Source organism: Pongo abelii, chromosome 3, assembly GCF_028885655.2.
Source record: "Pongo abelii isolate AG06213 chromosome 3, NHGRI_mPonAbe1-v2.0_pri, whole genome shotgun sequence".
Lineage (NCBI taxonomy): Eukaryota > Metazoa > Chordata > Mammalia > Primates > Hominidae > Pongo > Pongo abelii.
In genome coordinates, this window is record NC_071988.2 from 204397778 (window position 1) to 204415578 (window position 17801).

The window sequence follows — 17801 nt, forward strand, 5'->3', positions numbered from 1 at the left end:
GGGCAACTATAGTTAACAACAATTTATTGTATATTTCATAATAACTAGAAGAATAGAATTGGAATGTTCTCAACACCAAAAAATGATAAATAAGTGAGGTGATTGATATTCCAATTACCCTGATGTGATCATTACACATTGTATGCTTGTATAAAAAATTTTACATTTACCTCATAAATATGTGCACAACTCTATTTTTTTTTTTCTTTTTTGGACAGAGTCTCGCTCTGTCACCCAGGCTGGAGTGCAGTGGGGTGATCTCGGCTCACTGCAAGCTCCGTTTCCCGGGTTCTAGCAATTCTTCTGCCTCAACCTCCTGAGTAGCTAGGACTACAGGTGCACGCCGCCATGCCTGGCTAACTTTTTTTGTATTTTAGTAGAGACAGGGTTTCACCGTGTTGCCCAGGCTTGTCTCAAACTCCAAGGCTCAGGCAATCCGCCCACCTTGGCCTCCCAAAGTGCTAGGATTACAGCCGTGAGCCACCACGCCTGGCCATATTGTGCACAACTTTTATGTGTCCATAAAAATTTTAAATTAAAAAATTAATTTAAAACACTTCAAAGCCCAAGACCTTAAATGTGATCATTGGTTAAACCAGTAAGTATCCTCTATTGTAAAATATAAATGTGAATTAGAGAAGAATCTAGACCAAGGATAGACAAACTATAGCCTATAGGCCATATTCAGCCACACCATCTGTCCTTATATGGACCATAAGCAAGGAATAGTTTTTACCTTTTTAAATGGTTGAAAAAATATAAAAGAAGAAAATTTTGTACCATGTTGAGCCTATATGAAATTCAAATCTCACTGTTTGTAAATAAAGTTGTATTGGAACACAGCCACGCCAATCTGTTTGCAAGCTGCCCAAGGCTGCTTTTGTACTACAAGGGCATCCTTGAGTTGCGACAGCCGAGATCACATGGCCTGCAAAGACTCGGATATTTACTGTTAATATCTATCTTGACTTTTAGAGAAAAAGTTTGGCGACTTCTGATTTAGAGAACAGGTGGGTGAACTTAAAGAGAGAGAAGAGAAAAAGGCAGTAATCAGAAGTTCTAAGGCGGTAGAATCCATGAGCAAACAGAAGCTATGAGGTAAAGAGGAAAGCAGGGGCAGGGCTGCCTGGGAACAGAAGAAAAGACAAGAGTAGCTGAACAATTGTACCTTTAGAGCAGGGCTCAGCACTTCTAAAACTCCTGTCCCACAAGACTTGATCCATAGTGGCCGAGATGGTCAGTGTTCTGCTTTATCCCTTCATGTAAATCAACTGCAGGTAAGTTACATACATTTCTGTTTATGGTTCCCTGGAAAAGTCTAACACACAATTTGCCTTTAATTCTCTTCTCTGACCCCAGATTCCCCTGAATCTGCCACCAAGACCACTAAGAAAATGTGTGATTTGACCCCATGTTTGCAGAGCGTGGTGACATGCTTACAGGTTCTCTAAAATGTCAGGATCATAAACCACCTTTTCCTTTCCATTACAGTGCTCTCACTTGACACATCCATTTCTTCATGTCTCATCCTTACCTAGAATCGGAAATAGTTGGCCAAGCATGGTGGCTGACGCGTGTAATCCCAGCACTTTGAGAGGCCAAGGCAAAAAGGTCACTTGGGGCCAGGAGTTAACGACCAGCCTGGGTAACATGGCAAAACTCCGTCTCTGTAAAAAAAAAAAAAAAAAAAAAAAAAATATATATATATATATATATATATATATATAGAGAGAGAGAGAGAGAGAGAGAGAGAGAGGGAGAGAGAGAAAATTAGCCAGGCATGGTGGTGCACACCTGTAGTCCCAGCTACTGGGGAGGATGAGGCAGGAGGATCCCTTGAGCCCTGGGAGGTCTAGGCTGCAGTGAGACGAAATGGTACCACTGTACTCTAGCCTAAGTGATAGAGCGAGACCCTGTCTCAACGAAAGGAAGGAACAGAGGAAGGGAGGGAGGGAGGAAGGAAGGAAAGAAGGGAGGGAGGGAGGAAGGAAGGAAAGAATGGAGGGAGGAAGGAAAAAAGGAAGGAAGGAAAGAAGGAAGGAAAAAAGGGAGGGAGGGAGGGAAGGAAGGAAGGAATCTTCAATAGTTACACTTACTGTTTATAGAGTGAAATTCAAACTCCAAGCCCTTTTCCATGGCATCTTGCCCTCTCACCATCTGATCTTAGCCCAACCCTCTAGACCTTCCTTACGGGAACTGAATATCGAAACAGTCAAGACTGCATGACTTCACTTTACTTATAGGTGGAATCTTAAAAAGTTGAACTCACAGAAGTAGTGAGGAGAATGTTGGTTACCAGAGGCAGGGGGGATGGTGGGCAGGGCGGCTGGAATAGTTGACCAAAGAGTACAAAGTTCCCGTGAGACAGGAGGAATCTGTTTTCAGATCTACAGGACAGCAAGGTGACCATAACTAATAATAATGTAGTGTATATTTCAACATTGCTAAAAAGAATAGAGGTTAAATGTTCTCACCACAAAAATATGGCAAGTATGTGAGGTGATGGATATATTACTCAGCTCGATACTGTATAATCATTCCACAATGTATACATATATAAACATCACATTGTGCCCCATATATATATATATATATATATATACAATTATTATTTGTCAATTAAAAAGGTAAAAGAGTCTTGACTGTGTCCAGTGCTTAACTCTGCAGCCTAAGCATCCCGGAGGGAGTGCTCGCTGTCAGAGAGCCGGGGCTGAGGCTGCAAGTCTCCTAGGGTCCAGCCACCTGGCATAGCCCAGGCACTCAGGAACAATAGCTGACACTGAACATGTGAATATGAACTCAAATGGCTACAACCCAGTGGGACACAGCTGAGGCCTGTGTAGGAGCCCAGATATGTAAGGGAATCGCTAGGGGGTGGGTTGTGAAGGAGACACTGAGCTGCCAGCTAGTGACAGCATAAGAGGTTCCAGCAGTTTATTTAAAAAATCAAAGAGCCATAGACCATTGGAGCCCTGGAGTAAGGAAGCTGGGCTTGATAGTGGTAATCAGACTACTTGGTGTTGGGAGATATCCTCTCATGTGTCTGCATGGGATTAGAAACCCTTGAGGATGACTTCGTTGATTTGCTAGACTTGTTCAATTGATCCATTAAGTGATCAATTACTGGCAATGATTAGCAGACAAAGCTTGGTATTTAAGTATTTGGGATGTGCTGTCTAATGTCATGGCCAAGAATCAAAATGCGCTTTTTAGGAATTTAATCTCATCAAATGACAAAAAAAGAGATCTTTCCTGGGAACTCCTCAAATTGTGCTAAAATTGTTTCTGAATCACGTGTCTGTGGAGAAATAATTTTGAGGTCTTCCCTTGCTTTGTATTTTATGGAGTGTGAGACAAAATACAAAGGGAGTTAAGAGCACAGCCTGGGGTATCAGACAATCTAGGTCTGAGCCTGCCTCTGCCTCTCAGAATCTGACCTTGGCCGGTTTCCTAGCCTCTGTAAGCTTCAGTCTCCTTATCTATAAACTGGGATCAGGATTATGCTTATCTCCCAGGGTTAGTGGGAGGATTAAATGAGATAAGACACATCAAGTACTGTACTTAGGAGTGCATCTGGCACTCAGTAAGTGCTCAATAAATGTTCCCTATCCTCTCAACTGCATTACCTTTTATACCAGAAAACCATAATAATAACAGTGGCAATTTAAGGAGACAGTATTGAAGAGGATTAGCTTTATGAAAAGTTATGACTCTGTTTATTCTTTCCATTCAAAATAAAAAATTTACAAAATAATGTTTTTTACAAGTCTAAAAGTTGACCCACTTAAAAAAATGTTTCATGGGAATTATACTAAACTGGCATCTACACATTTCCTACAAATACTTACACTAATCTGTACAGTTCTAAGAAGTAGGCTCACCATCTAAAAAGTCTCTGGACATGTAAGTATGCCTAGTGAGTTCATTCTAGAGAATTAAAATGTAAACCCAATTAAGATACACTTTTAATATTGCCCAAGGCACTAGATAAATATTTTAAATACTAAAATCTGGCTAGAGCAAAGGTAGAAATCAATTGTTCTTTCATTTCACCTGTAAGATCTTAATAATTAAGTTCAGAAAAACGAATTTTACATTAATCTGACAGCATTAGCTTTAAGTGAACTCAATCAACGGCCCCTTCATAATGAAATTTCTTAGCTCGAAATTTTAAATTACAGTGAAAGATAAAGTAGAATGAAATACCAGGGAACATACAATTCATGGCTCATCTACATCTTCACTATTAGGTAAAGCCCTACACACAAAGCCTGCAATCCAGCACTGCCCGTCACTCACTGCCCTGCCCACAGCAGTCCCTTTTTTCTGCTGACAGCAAAGCCAAAGGAAAGGAATACCCTTCATCCAACTTCAGAAAAACTCCTTCTTCTGACATCAAAGCTTTACTGCTAAGGCTATGTTTAAACCATTATGGTTGTGCCATTATAATAATGGTTATAGGAATACTGAGTGTCAAATAATACTTGATATCTAAATGGCCCCTTTCAACCTTTCTGTAATGTCACTCATAAAATTAAAATGAATACTGTCTTTCCCAGATTGACACAGATATGCAAATGTCCTTTATTTCATCGGGTGTTCTTTGTGTTTGCAGATATTGCACTCTGCATCCTTCCAGAGTCCAGGTGTCTTAATGTAAATCACAGCTTTTATTCAATCAGGTAAAAGGATGAGAAAATGTCATTGCCTCCCTTTGGCACTATCCTGGGCTTGCACCAGCAAAGTGCTGGTAAATATTTAACACCCAATGTGGTGGTATAATGTACTGTGGTGTAAACACTCACACCATGACCAATTTCAACCTGCCAAGGTGATGTCACTGAACATGGAATCAGGAAGGGATGCACACCATCAGCTCCCAAACATGTTGTAAGCCAGAGCCAGGGCACCACTGGCCTGAATCAAAATTCTCTGATCCAGTGTGTCCCAGTGGAAACCAGAAATCCAAGTGAGACCAGGTGCTTATTATTCAACATGATCGCCTTGAATAGGGTCTAGCCACCTCCACTCTTCTTTGGTAAATCCCATTTCCATATCTTGTAGGTCACTCCTTTCCAGGGACCCGCAAAGTGACTGTCACCTTTTCTGTAAAAAGCCAGAGAACTGAGAAAGGAATAACTGTTCACTAGACCCTTCCTAACAGATCATCCAGGGTTTATCACTGTTGACTCTTTTTTTTTTTTTTTTTTTTTTTTTGAGACAGAGTCTCGCTCTGTTGCCCAGGCTAGAGTGCAGTGGCACAATCTTGGGTCACTATAACTTCTGAGTCCCGGGTTCAAGGGATTCTCCCACCTCAGCCTCCCAGGGAGCTGGGATTACTGGCGCCTGTCACCATGCCTAGCTAATTTTGTTGTATTTTTAGTAGAGACAGGGTTTCACTATGTTGGCCAGGCTGGTCTTGAACTCCTGACCTCAGGTGATCCACCCACCTTGGCCTCCCAAAGTGCTGGGATTACACGGTGAGGCACCGTGCCAGGACTCTCTGATGTATTTTTGTTGTTGTTGTAGGTCAGGTTATTTTCTCCTAAGATTCAGTTTTCTTTTTTTTTTTTTTTTTTTCTTTTATTATTATTATTATTATTATCATTATTATACTTTAGGTTTTATGGTACATGTGCGCAATGTGCAGGTAAGTTACATATGTATACATGTGCCATGCTGGTGCGCTGCACCCACCAACTTGTCATCTAGCATTAGGTATATCTCCCAATGCTATCCCTCCCCCCTCCCCCCACCCCACAACAGTCCCCGAAGTGTGATGTTCCCCTTCCTGTGTCCATGTGTTCTCATTGTTCAATTCCCACCTATGAGTGAGAATATGCGGTGTTTGGTTTTTTGTTCTTGCGATAGTTTACTGAGAATGATGATTTCCAGTTTCATCCATGTCCCTACAAAGGACGTGAACTCATCATTTTTTATGGCTGCATAGTATTCCATGGTGTATATGTGCCACATTTTCTTAATCCAGTCTATCATTGTTGGACATTTGGGTTGGTTCCAAGTCTTTGCTATTGTGAATAATGCGGCAATAAACATACGTGTGCATGTGTCTTTATAGCAGCATGATTTATAATCCTTTGGGTATATACCCAGTAATGGGATGGCTGGGTCGAATGGAATTTCTAGTTCTAGATCCCTGAGGAATCGCCACACTGACTTCCACAAGGGTTGAACTAGTTTACAGTCCCACCAACAGTGTAAAAGTGTTCCTATTTCTCCACATCCTCTCCAGCACCTGTTGTTTCCTGACTTTTTAATGATTGCCATTCTAACTGGTGTGAGATGGTATCTCATTGTGGTTTTGATTTGCATTTCTCTGATGGCCAGTGATGGTGAGCATTTTTTCATGTGTTTTTTGGCTGCATAAATGTCTTCTTTTGAGAAGTGTCTGTTCATGTCCTTCGCCCACTTTGTGATGGGGTTGTTTGTTTTTTTCTTGTAAATTTGTTGGAGTTCATTGTAGATTCTGGATATTAGCCCTTTGTCAGATGAGTTGGTTGCGAAAATGTTCTCCCATTTTGTAGGTTGCCTGTTCACTCTGATGGTAGTTTCCTTTGCTGTGCAGAAGCTCTTTAGTTTCATTAGATCCCATTTGTCAATTTTGGCTTTTGTTGCCATTGCTTTTGGTGTTTTAGACATGAAGTCCTTGCCCATGCCTATGTCCTGAATGGTAATGCCTAGGTTTTCTTCTAGGGTTTTTATGGTTTTAGGTCTAACATTTAAGTCTTTAATCCATCTTGAATTGATTTTTGTATAAGGTGTAAGGAAAGGATCCAGTTTCAGCTTTCTACATATGGCTAGCCAGTTTTCCCAGCACCATTTATTAAATAGGGAATCCTTTCCCCATTTCTTGTTTTTGTCAGGTTTGTCAAAGATCAGATACTTGTAGATATGTGGCATTATTTCTGACGGCTCTGTTCTGTTCCATTGATCTATATCTCTGTTTTGGTACCAGTACCATGCTGTTTTGGTTACTGTAGCCTTGTAGTATAGTTTGAAGTCAGGTAGTGTGATGCCTCCAGCTTTGTTCTTTTGGCTTAGGATTGACTTGGCGATGCGGGCTCTTTTTTGGTTCCATATGAACTTTAAAGTAGTTTTTTCCAATTCTGTGAAGAAAGTCATTGGTAGCTTGATGGGGATGGCATTGAATCTGTAAATTACCTTGGGAAGGATGGCCATTTTCATGATATTGATTCTTCCTACCCATGAGCATGGAATGTTCTTCCATTTGTTTGTATCCTCTTTTATTTCCTTGAGCAGTGGTTTGTAGTTCTCCTTGAAGAGGTCTTTCACATCCCTTGTAAGTTGGATTCCTAGGTATTTTATTCTCTTTGAAGCAATTGTGAATGGGAGTTCACTCATGATTTGGCTCTCTGTTTGTCTGTTATTGATGTATAAGAATGCTTGTGATTTTTGCACATTGATTTTGTATCCTGAGACTTTGCTGAAGTTGCTTATCAGCTTAAGGAGATTTTGGGCTGAGACAATGGGGTTTTCTAGATATACTATCATGTCATCTGCAAACAAGGACAATTTGACTTCCTCTTTTCCTAATTGAATACCCTTGATTTCCTTCTCCTGCCTAATTGCCCTGGCCAGAACTTCCAACACTATGTTGAATAGAAGTGGCGAGAGAGGGCATCCCTGTCTTGTGCCAGTTTTCAAAGGGAATGCTTCCAGTTTTTGCCCATTCAGTACGATATTGGCTGTGGGTTTGTCATAAATAGCTCTTATTATTTTGAGATACGTCCCATCAATTCCTAATTTATTGAGAGTTTTTAGCATGAAGGGTTGTTGAATTTTGTCAAAGGCCTTTTCTGCATCTATTGAGATAATCATGTGGTTTTTGTCTTTGGTTCTGTTTATATGCTGGATTACATTTATTGATTTGCGTATATTGAACCAGCCTTGCATCCCAGGGATGAAGCCCACTTGATCATGGTGGATAAGCTTTTTGATGTGCTGCTGGATTCTGTTTGCCAGTATCTTATTGAGGATTTTTGCATCAATGTTCATCAAGGATATTGGTCTAAAATTCTCTTTTTTTGTTGTGTCTCTGCCAGGCTTTGGTATCAGGATGATGCTGGCCTCATAAAATGAGTTAGGGAGGATTCCCTCTTTTTCTATTGATTGGAATAGTTTCAGAAGGAATGGTACCAGCTCCTCCTTGTACCTCTGGTAGAATTCGGCTGTGAACCCATCTGGTCCTGGACTTTTTTTGGTTGGTAAGCTATTGATTATTGCCACAATTTCAGCTCCTGTTATTGGTCTATTCAGAGATTCAACTTCTTCCTGGTTTAGTCTTGGGAGGGTGTATGTGTTGAGGAATTTATCCATTTCTTCTAGATTTTCTAGTTTATTTGCATAGAGGTGTTTGTAATATTCTCTGATGGTAGTTTGTATTTCTGTGGGATCGGTGGTGATATCCCCTTTATCATTTTTTATTGCATCTATTTGATTCTTCTCTCTTTTTTTCTTTATTAATCTTGCTAGCGGTCTATCAATTTTGTTGATCCTTTCAAAAAACCAGCTCCTGGATTCATTGATTTTTTGAAGGGTTTTTTGTGTCTCTATTTCCTTCAGTTCTGCTCTGATTTTAGTTATTTCTTGCCTTCTGCTAGCTTTTGAATGTGTTTGCTCTTGCTTTTCTAGTTCTTTTAATTGTGATGTTAGGGTGTCAATTTTGGATCTTTCCTGCTTTCTCTTGTGGGCATTTAGTGCTATAAATTTCCCTCTACACACTGCTTTGAATGCATCCCAGAGATTCTGGTATGTTGTGTCTTGGTTCTCGTTGGTTTCAAAGAACATCTTTATTTCTGCCTTCATTTCGTTATGTACCCAGTAGTCATTCAGGAGCAGGTTGTTCAGTTTCCACGTAGTTGAGCAGTTTTGAGTGAGATTCTTAATCCTGAGTTCTAGCTTGATTGCACTGTGATCTGAGAGACAGTTTGTTACAATTTCTGTTCTTTTACATTTATTGAGGAGAGCTTTACTTCCAAGTATATGGTCAATTTTGGAATAGGTGTGGTGTGGTGCTGAAAAAAATGTATATTCTGTTGATTTGGGGTGGAGAGTTCTGTAGATGTCTATCAGGTCTGCTTGGTGCAGAGCTGAGTTCAATTCCTGGGTATCCTTGTTGACTTTCTGTCTCGTTGATCTGTCTAATGTTGACAGTGGGGTGTTAAAGTCTCCCATTATTAATGTGTGGGAGTCTAAGTCTCTTTGTAGGTCACTCAGGACTTGCTTTATGAATCTGGGTGCTCCTGTATTGGGTGCATATATATTTAGGATAGTTAGCTCTTCTTGTTGAATTAATCCCTTTACCATTATGTAATGGCCTTCTTTGTCTCTTTTGATCTTTGTTGGTTTAAAGTCTGTTTTATCAGAGACTAGGATTGCAACCCCTGCCTTTTTTTGTTTTCCATTTGCTTGGTAGATCTTCCTCCATCCTTTTATTTTGAGCCTATGTGTGTCTCTGCACGTGAGATGGGTTTCCTGAATACAGCACACTGATGGGTCTTGAGTCTTTATCCAATTTGCCAGTCTGTGTCTTTTAATTGGAGCATTTAGTCCATTTACATTTAAAGTTAATATTGTTATGTGTGAATCTGATCCTGTCATTATGATGTTAGCTGGATATTTTTCTCGTTAGTTGATGCAGTCTCTTCCTAGTCTCGATGGTCTTTACATTTCGGTATGATTTTGCAGTGGCTGGTACCGGTTGTGCCTTTCCATGTTTAGCGCTTCCTTCAGGAGCTCTTTTAGGGCAGGCCTGGTGGTGACAAAATCTCTCAGCATTTGCTTGTCTGTAAAGTATTTTATTTCTCCTTCACTTATGAAGCTTAGTTTGGCAGGATATGAAATTCTGGGTTGAAAATTCTTTTCTTTAAGAATGTTGAATATTGGCCCCCACTCTCTTCTGGCTTGTAGGGTTTCTGCCGAGAGATCTGCTGTTAGTCTGATGGGCTTCCCTTTGATGGTAACCCGACCTTTCTCTCTGGCTGCCCTTAACATTTTTTCATTTCAACTTTGGTGAATCTGACAATTATGTGTCTTGGAGTTGCTCTTCTCGAGGAGTATCTTTGTGGCGTTCTCTGTATTTCCTGAATCTGAATGTTGGCCTGCCTTGCTAGATTGGGGAAGTTCTCCTGGATAATATCCTGCAGAGTGTTTTCCAACTTGTTTCCATTCTCCCCGTCACTTTCAGGTACACCAATCAGACGTAGATTTGGTCTTTTCACATAGTCCCACATTTCTTGGAGGCTTTGCTCGTTTCTTTTTATTCTTTTTTCTCTAAACTTCCCTTCTCGCTTCATTTCATTCATTTCATCTTCCAGGGCTGATACCCTTTCTTCCATTTGATCGCATCGGCTCCTGAGGCTTCTGCATTCTTCACGTAGTTCTCGAGCCTTGGTTTTCAGCTCCATCAGCTCCTTTAAGCACTTCTCTGTATTGGTTATTCTAGTTATACATTCTTCTAAATTTTTTTCAAAGTTTTCAACTTCTTTGCCTTTGGTTTGAATATCCTCCCGTAGCTCGGAGTAATTTGATCGTCTGAAGCCTTCTTCTCTCAGCTCGTCAAAGTCATTCTCCGTCCAGCTTTGTTCCGTTGCTGGTGAGGAACTGCGTTCCTTTGGAGGAGGAGAGGTACTCTGGTTTTTAGAGTTTCCAGTTTTTCTGCTCTGTTTTTTCCCCGTCTTTGTGGTTTTATCTACTTTTGGTCTTTGATGATGGTGATGTACAGATGGGTTTTTGGTGTGGATGTCCTTTCTGTTAGTTTTCCTTCTAACAGACAGGACCCTCAGCTGCAGGTCTGTTGGAGTACCTGGCCGGCCGTGTGAGGTGTCAGTCTGCCCCTGCTGGGGGGTGCCTCCCAGTTAGGCTGCTCGGGGGTCAGGGGTCAGGGACCCACTTGAGGAGGCAGTCAGCCCGTTCTCAGATCTCCAGCTGCGTGCTGGGAGAACCACTGCTCTCCTCACAGCTGTCAGACAGGGACATTTAAGTCTGCAGAGGTTACTGCTGTCTTTTTGTTTGTCTGTGCCCTGCCCCCAGAGGTGGAGCCTACAGAGGCAGGCAGGCCTCCTTGAGCTGTGGTGGGCTCCACCCAGTTCAAGCTTCCAGGCTGCTTTGTTTACCTAAGCGAGCCTGGGCAATGGCGGGCGCCCCTCCCCCAGCCTCGCTGCCGCCTTGCAGTTTGATCTCAGACGCTGTGCTAGCAATCAGCGAGACTCCGTGGGCGTAGGACCCTCTGAGCCAGGTGCGGGCTATACTCTCCTGGGGCACCGGTTCCTAAGCCCATCGGAAAAGCACAGTATTCGGGTGGGAGTGGCCCGATTTTCCAGGTGCCGTCTGTCACCCCTGGAAGGGGAACTCCCTGACCCCTTGCGCTTCCCGAGTGAGGCAATGCCTCGCCCCTGCTTCGGCTGGCGCACGGTGCACTCACCCACTGACCTGCGCCCACTGTCTGGCACTCCCTAGTGAGATGAACACGGTACCTCAGATGGAAATGCAGAAATCACCCGTCTTCTGCGTCGCTCGCGCTGGGAGCTGTAGACCGGAGCTGTTCCTATTCGGCCATCTTGGCTCCTCCCCCAAGATTCAGTTTTCATTCTCATTGAAAACAGTGGGATTCAGCTTCACAGTGCGTTAAGAATCACCTGGGAATCTTGTTAGTAATGCAGCTTCTGCCTGTAATCCCAGCACTTTGGAAGGTGGAGACAGGAGAATCACTTGAGCCCAGTAGTTTGAGACTAGCTTGGCCAAGGTGGGGAGAGCTCGTTTCTACATAATGTTTTAAAAATTAGCTGGGTATATTGGTGCACACCAATAGTCCCAGCTACTCGGGAGGCTGAAGCGGGAGGATTGGTTGAGTCCAGGAAGTCCAGGCTACAGTGACCTGTGGTTGTGCCACTGCACTCCAGCCTCAGCAACAGAGCAAGACACTGTCTCAAATAAAAATAATAATGACAATGCAGCTTCTCAGCCCTCCCCGACCTTTCTGATTCAGTAGGTTTGAGTGGCAATAGGAGGCTGAATTTTAAATAATCCCCCCAGGAAGTTCTGATGCTGGAGTTTGAATCTGGGCTTACTGCAAAGAGTTTGAGCCAACTACTCACTTTAAAAGGAATACCCGACACAAGACAACCCTCAACTCTGACACAAATCACAAGTTTGAGGGTTTCCCGAAACCATCATCAGTTTCAATAATTTGCTACAGGGACTTACAGAGCTCACTGAAACTGTGATCCTCACTGTTATGGTTTATTACGGGGAAAGGATACAGATCAAATGCAGCCAAAGGAAGACGTACATAGGGCCGAGGCTGCGGAGGTAAGAGACACAGCTCTCATTGTCTCCCTCCCATGGAGTCAGAGCACATCAGTCTCCCAGTATCCACATGTGACAGTCTACATAGAGCGTTGCCAACCAGCGAAGCTCACTCAAGCCTCAGTTTTCAGAATTTATATTTGGCACCCTTATGTAGCGGATTGATTGATTGTCCACATGATTGATCTCTGTATCCAGGTGGCCTGACTCAAAGCTCCCATCCTTGACTTGGAAGTTTGACTTGGAAGAGAGAGGGAATGGGATGATGAGGAATTACTTCATAGGTACAATGTACGTCACTCAGGTGAAGGATGTCTTAACTGCCCTGGCTTCACCACTGTGCCATATATGCATGTAACGAAACTTCGCTTGTACCCCATACATTTATACGAAACAAAGCTCCCACTCTAAATCATACTGTGAAGGCTTCAGGGACGGCTAGCCTTCACCTTCAGGTGTGGTAGGCCCCACCCTAAATCAAACAGTCACAATCTGGCTAGCCCAAGCCTCCCCTCCCCCCGACCCCCAACAAATCAATATTAGCACCAGGGCAAAGGCCAGACCTCTTCTAGGGCAAGGTTAAATCCTTCGGGGCATGGTGGCTCATACCTGGAATCCCAGCACTTTGGGAGGCTGAGGTGGGTGGATTGCTTGAGCCCACAGTTTGACACCAGCCTGGGCAACATGGCAAAACCCCATCTCTACAAAATAGACAAAAATTAGCCAGGTGTAGTAGTGCACACCTGTAGTCCTAGCTATTCAGGAGGCCGAGGTGGGAGGGTCACTTGAGCCAGGAAGCCAAAGCTGCAGTGAGCTGTGGTTGTGCCGCTGCACTCCAGCCTGGGCGATGGAGCGAGACCCCTGTCTCCAAAAATAAAAACTAAAACAAAAAAGAAACACTCCCAAAAGGTCAGTCAGACTTCTGTCTTTGGAAAAACCACCTTGGCCATCAAACTAAATGTCCTATAGGTGAGTCTTTTGCTTGAAGCTGGCAAGAGTTTGCCTTGGGTTTTATTTCTTCAGGAGGATGCTAATCCATGAGTGAAGGTCTAAAATCGGTTTTTTAGAGTCTTTGGGGTAGCTTAAGAACAATATTAAATACCACATCCAAATATGAGCACCTCTGAAGCTGGGAGCATAATAAATGCTATGTAAGAGATTACTATTAAATAGTGTTAGTATTCATATTCGTATTAGCATCAGTATCAGCTGTGGGAAACTGGCCTACCATGTGCAGAAATAAAACCAGAACCATATTTCAGCTCGTGGGACACCAAGGGTGAGATAATATCTCAAGACAAAAACTTGGAATATTGAAGAAAAGGTGGAAGTGGAGAACTCTGCTACAATACAGTCCCAAGGATTAAGCTGAGAGTTGTCCTCAAATTTCCCTGATTACGTCCCATCACATGCCTGGCCCACTCCATCTAGTCTGTACTTGTCTAGAATATATTCTACTGTGTGGAACTTTACTTATTTAACAAAAGAGAGTGTTATGAGGCAGGTTCACTGTGCGCTTGTTAGTACTTGCCTGAGTCTGGTGAAACAGAACATACACACACACACACACACACACACACACACACACACACTATACAGAGTGGATTTCTTACTTACAGATAAACAGCGAGGGACAAAAACCCAGCATTCATGATGGGCTGATCCCCCAAGGCTCTGGAAAGCTGCCCAGGAGGATAGAGTCTCATCTGCTCATGCCTTAATTGCACCGCAGCTGAGGGACCCCAGAAAGCAGCCCACCCTGGGTTTTACGCCCCGCGTGTCACATGACTGCTGGGCTGAAACATCGAAGGACATCCTGTTTCTGGGGGTTTCTAGCCTGGGCTGTTTGGCCACTTCTCCCCTTTTCTCAGGATGTTGCATTCCTGGCACATTCGACAGTTATTCTTGAGAACTGGAAGCGAAAAGTGGGGGGACATTGGGTTGGCCCAAGGCCACCCGGAGAACTGTCCTGCAAGTTGCATTGCCCTCTTGGAGTCACAGAGCTCATTAATCCAGTGAGGGATAAATCTGTCCACGAAGTGAGGAAAGTCACAGGCTTTTAAAGAAGGACAGGCACTTAAAAAGATTCTTTTTTTTTTTTTTTTTCCTGTTAATCACATTTCTGAGTGAGTTGAAGAAAATCTACTAGGAAGTTTCTTGATTTACTGAGTAGGCTTAAACTTTTTCCTTATGATGCTTAACTTCAAGAGGGGTTCAGTCAGAGCCACTGTATAACTAAAGGACTGATTTCCAAATAGTTTCACAGTCCTTGGAATATTTAAATTGTTACTTTACCCATTTTTTAGATAGGTAAGTGCAATACAATAAAATGCTTAGCATTTTCAAGGAGCATAAATCAAGCTTCTTCAAGTCACTTTGAATTTGTTTTGACATTTTTCTGTACTTTATCACAATCAGAGAAGCACCTCAGATACAGTACTAGTAAAACAAGTGACATAACTTTTCATGGGCTCCATTAACCCCTGCAATTGCTTCAATCTCCACTTAGACTTGCCAGCTTGTCACTCTGTTTACAGCATCAGAGCATGTGCCCAGCCTGCACCGTACCCTGCTACTATTCCCAGCTCTCAGCCACCCACATCTTGCTCTTACCCACAGGCTCATAGCCATCCCTGATTATACTAGAAGTTACAGAAAACGTTTATCTGCTGCTAAAATACCTACAGCTGTGGCAATTCGCGTTTAGGGCTTTAACGTGTCTAGGTGATGAAGTTTTGACAGGAAGCCTCCAATAAGAGGATTTCAGATACATGGGATTTTTTTCCTTTGTTTCCTGGAAGCAAAGACAACTGAATGAAGAATACTGTTTCCTCTTTATAAAGGCAGACTTGGGACATATAACATTCTTATAATGAATCCAAACAAGTTGAATCACAAAATAATGCAATTCAGTCATTTACAAAAATGTGTTAAGCATCTACACTAATCTAAGCATTTTGCTCAGTCCTGGGAATATGGAATGAATGAGACCTATTCCCTCCCTTCCGAGATCTCGTAGGCTAATATGGGGAGGGGTGGGTGGAATTGTGGAAGCAAATAATTCCAAATAAGTCCAAAGATGATAATTCCAAATACAATTGCTATGTGAAAAGAGCAAAAAGCCAAGAGAGCGTGCAATGTATAACTACTCGCAAAACTCAAAATGTGGTCTCTCAGCTCTTCCCCCTTAGGGTTCCTTGAATGAGCAACCTCAAGTCTTTCATTACAAATCACTTTGTTAACTAAGGAGTATTTTTAGTCTATTTTGATATTAGCATGATGAAATAGAAAAGTCATCATCAAGAAAACTGTATGAATAATACTACTTAATTCAATTTCTTATACCTAAAGTATTTTATTATCTAATAATACTTCTAAATCAATACCATGCCAATTATACCAGCTTTAGTATCTGCAGTTAACTTATATAGCCAGCATATTAGGCCTCAATTCTACCAAAAAACATATTTAGAAAGTATAATTTGGGAATGGTTACACTAATATTAGGCTAAAAAAGAATTTCATATTAGATTGATCCAGATATTGTGATTATACTATAATTTATGCATAATTATATATTTAATTATATTTTATATACATTAAGCCTATAATTTATATATTTATATATACTATAATTTATAAATTATGCTTTACTCTATATAACTTATATTCATATTATAATTATGTCACATATAGTATAATATATATACTATAATTTATTATCATTACAGATAGTGATTATACTATATAATTTATAATCACAACATATAGTGATTATATTATATAATTTATATAGCTATTATATATAGAATCTGGAGATGTGGAAAATGTAGACAAATAGTTTTGAATACTAACTTATTCTCACTGTGACAGAAAGAAATATATTACACCTAACCTCATATACTATGAAAGAAAATTAATTAAAATGTTGGCAATTAGAACCAATAAAGATCAATGCATTTTGGCATAAAAATAAGGTGAAGTGTACGATATTGCTTCCCAGATAAGTCTATAGTAATGTAGCCCAGAACAGGTGCACATCTGCAGCTCACAGCTGCCTTGGTTACATGACTGAGTTAAGGATGCCATACTGAGGTCTGAATTTCACTTTCCCGTATTGTCCTCCAGACCTTCTAACAGTAAGTACTCTATGAAATGTGTTGATGTTTAGAAAGGAAAGTGAATTAAAATTAATGACCCTCTCCTCTAAAATTACATTTGTGGATGAAGCTTAGAAATCATGTAATTGCATCTTCAAGAACAGGAGTAGGCAAACTATGGCCCATGTGCCAAATCCAGCCTACCACCTCTTTTTGTACACCCCACAAGATAAGAATGGAGTTTATCAATAGTTAGGGGAAAAATGAATAAAATGTGACATAAAAATTACGTGAAATTTTACTTGGGAGGCTGAGGCAGGAGAATTGCTTGAACCTGGGAGGCAGAGGTTGCAGTGAGCCGAAATCATGCCACTGCACTCCAGCCTGGGAGACAGAGAGAGGCTCTATCTCAAAAAAAAAAAAAAAACTTGAAATTCACATTTCAGTGTCCATGAATAAAAGGTTGTGGGACACAGCCATGCATGCTCATTATCTATGCCTTGTCTATGATTGCCTTCCCCCTACCACAGCACTGCTGAGGAGTTGGCCCGCAAAGCAAAAATATTTACTATTTGCACTGATCCCTATTCAAGAATACAGTTACTTTAGTAGCTCTTTTATTATTTATTTATTGAGACAGGGTCTCGCTCTGTCACCCAGGCTGGAGTGCAGTGGTGTGATCTCAGCTCACTGCAACCTCCACTTCCCAGCTCAAGTGATCCTCCCTCCTCAGCCTCCCGAGTAGGTGGGACCACCAGCATGCACCAGCTCACCCAGCTAATTTTTTTTTTCTTTTGTAAAGACTGGGTTTCACCTAATTGCCCAGACTGTTCTCAAATTCCTGGGCTCAAGCAATCCACCTGCCTTGGCCTCCCAAAGTGCTGGGATTACAGGCATGTGCCACTGCGCTGGACCGGTAGCTCTTTCAGAACCTCGAAAGCCTAATCCAGAATTAAGGAATGGGGTTTTCAATATGGACAAGGGGTTGATGGTAAACATAACAAAGGTCTTCCCATATGTGATGTCAGTATGATGCCTGATGAGTTTCAAACTAAAATAATGGAATTCTCTAAAGATGTAAAAAGATTGAATAGACATTCACGATTTGGCATAATGAAGACTTAGGCTAGCCTGAACCTGAGGAACAAATAGATGATTGAAACTATAGCAACTATGAGGCCATTATAATTTTCTTAGAATAAGTAACTTTTAGACTATGATGTTGTGAAAATCTACAATTTCAGGACAGTTTATCCAACTAAGAAGTGAAAAGTGCTATTGTTAGCATATTGAATGCTTCCATGTAATTTTTTGTAGGTATTCTCAATTTTTTAAAATCCAAAGTAAAGCATG

General features: G+C 41.5%; 1 protein-coding gene and 1 long non-coding RNA gene across 2 annotated transcripts in view; one reads left to right on the forward strand and one right to left on the reverse strand.

Annotated features, from left to right (window-relative positions):
• The window catches only part of LOC134761320 (uncharacterized), a 29924-nt gene extending 18211 nt beyond the window's left edge, over positions 1 to 11713 (reverse strand). Inside the window, exons 1-2 of the long non-coding RNA XR_010139828.1 lie at positions 11517 to 11713; positions 1535 to 1667 (exon numbers count right to left, since the gene is read on the reverse strand). This is a non-coding gene — a long non-coding RNA (uncharacterized LOC134761320). The remainder of the gene's footprint in view (positions 1 to 1534; positions 1668 to 11516) is intronic.
• TENM3 (teneurin transmembrane protein 3) overlaps positions 1 to 17801 on the forward strand; it is a 2759728-nt gene that overhangs the window by 2054582 nt on the left and 687345 nt on the right. The window lies entirely within an intron of this gene.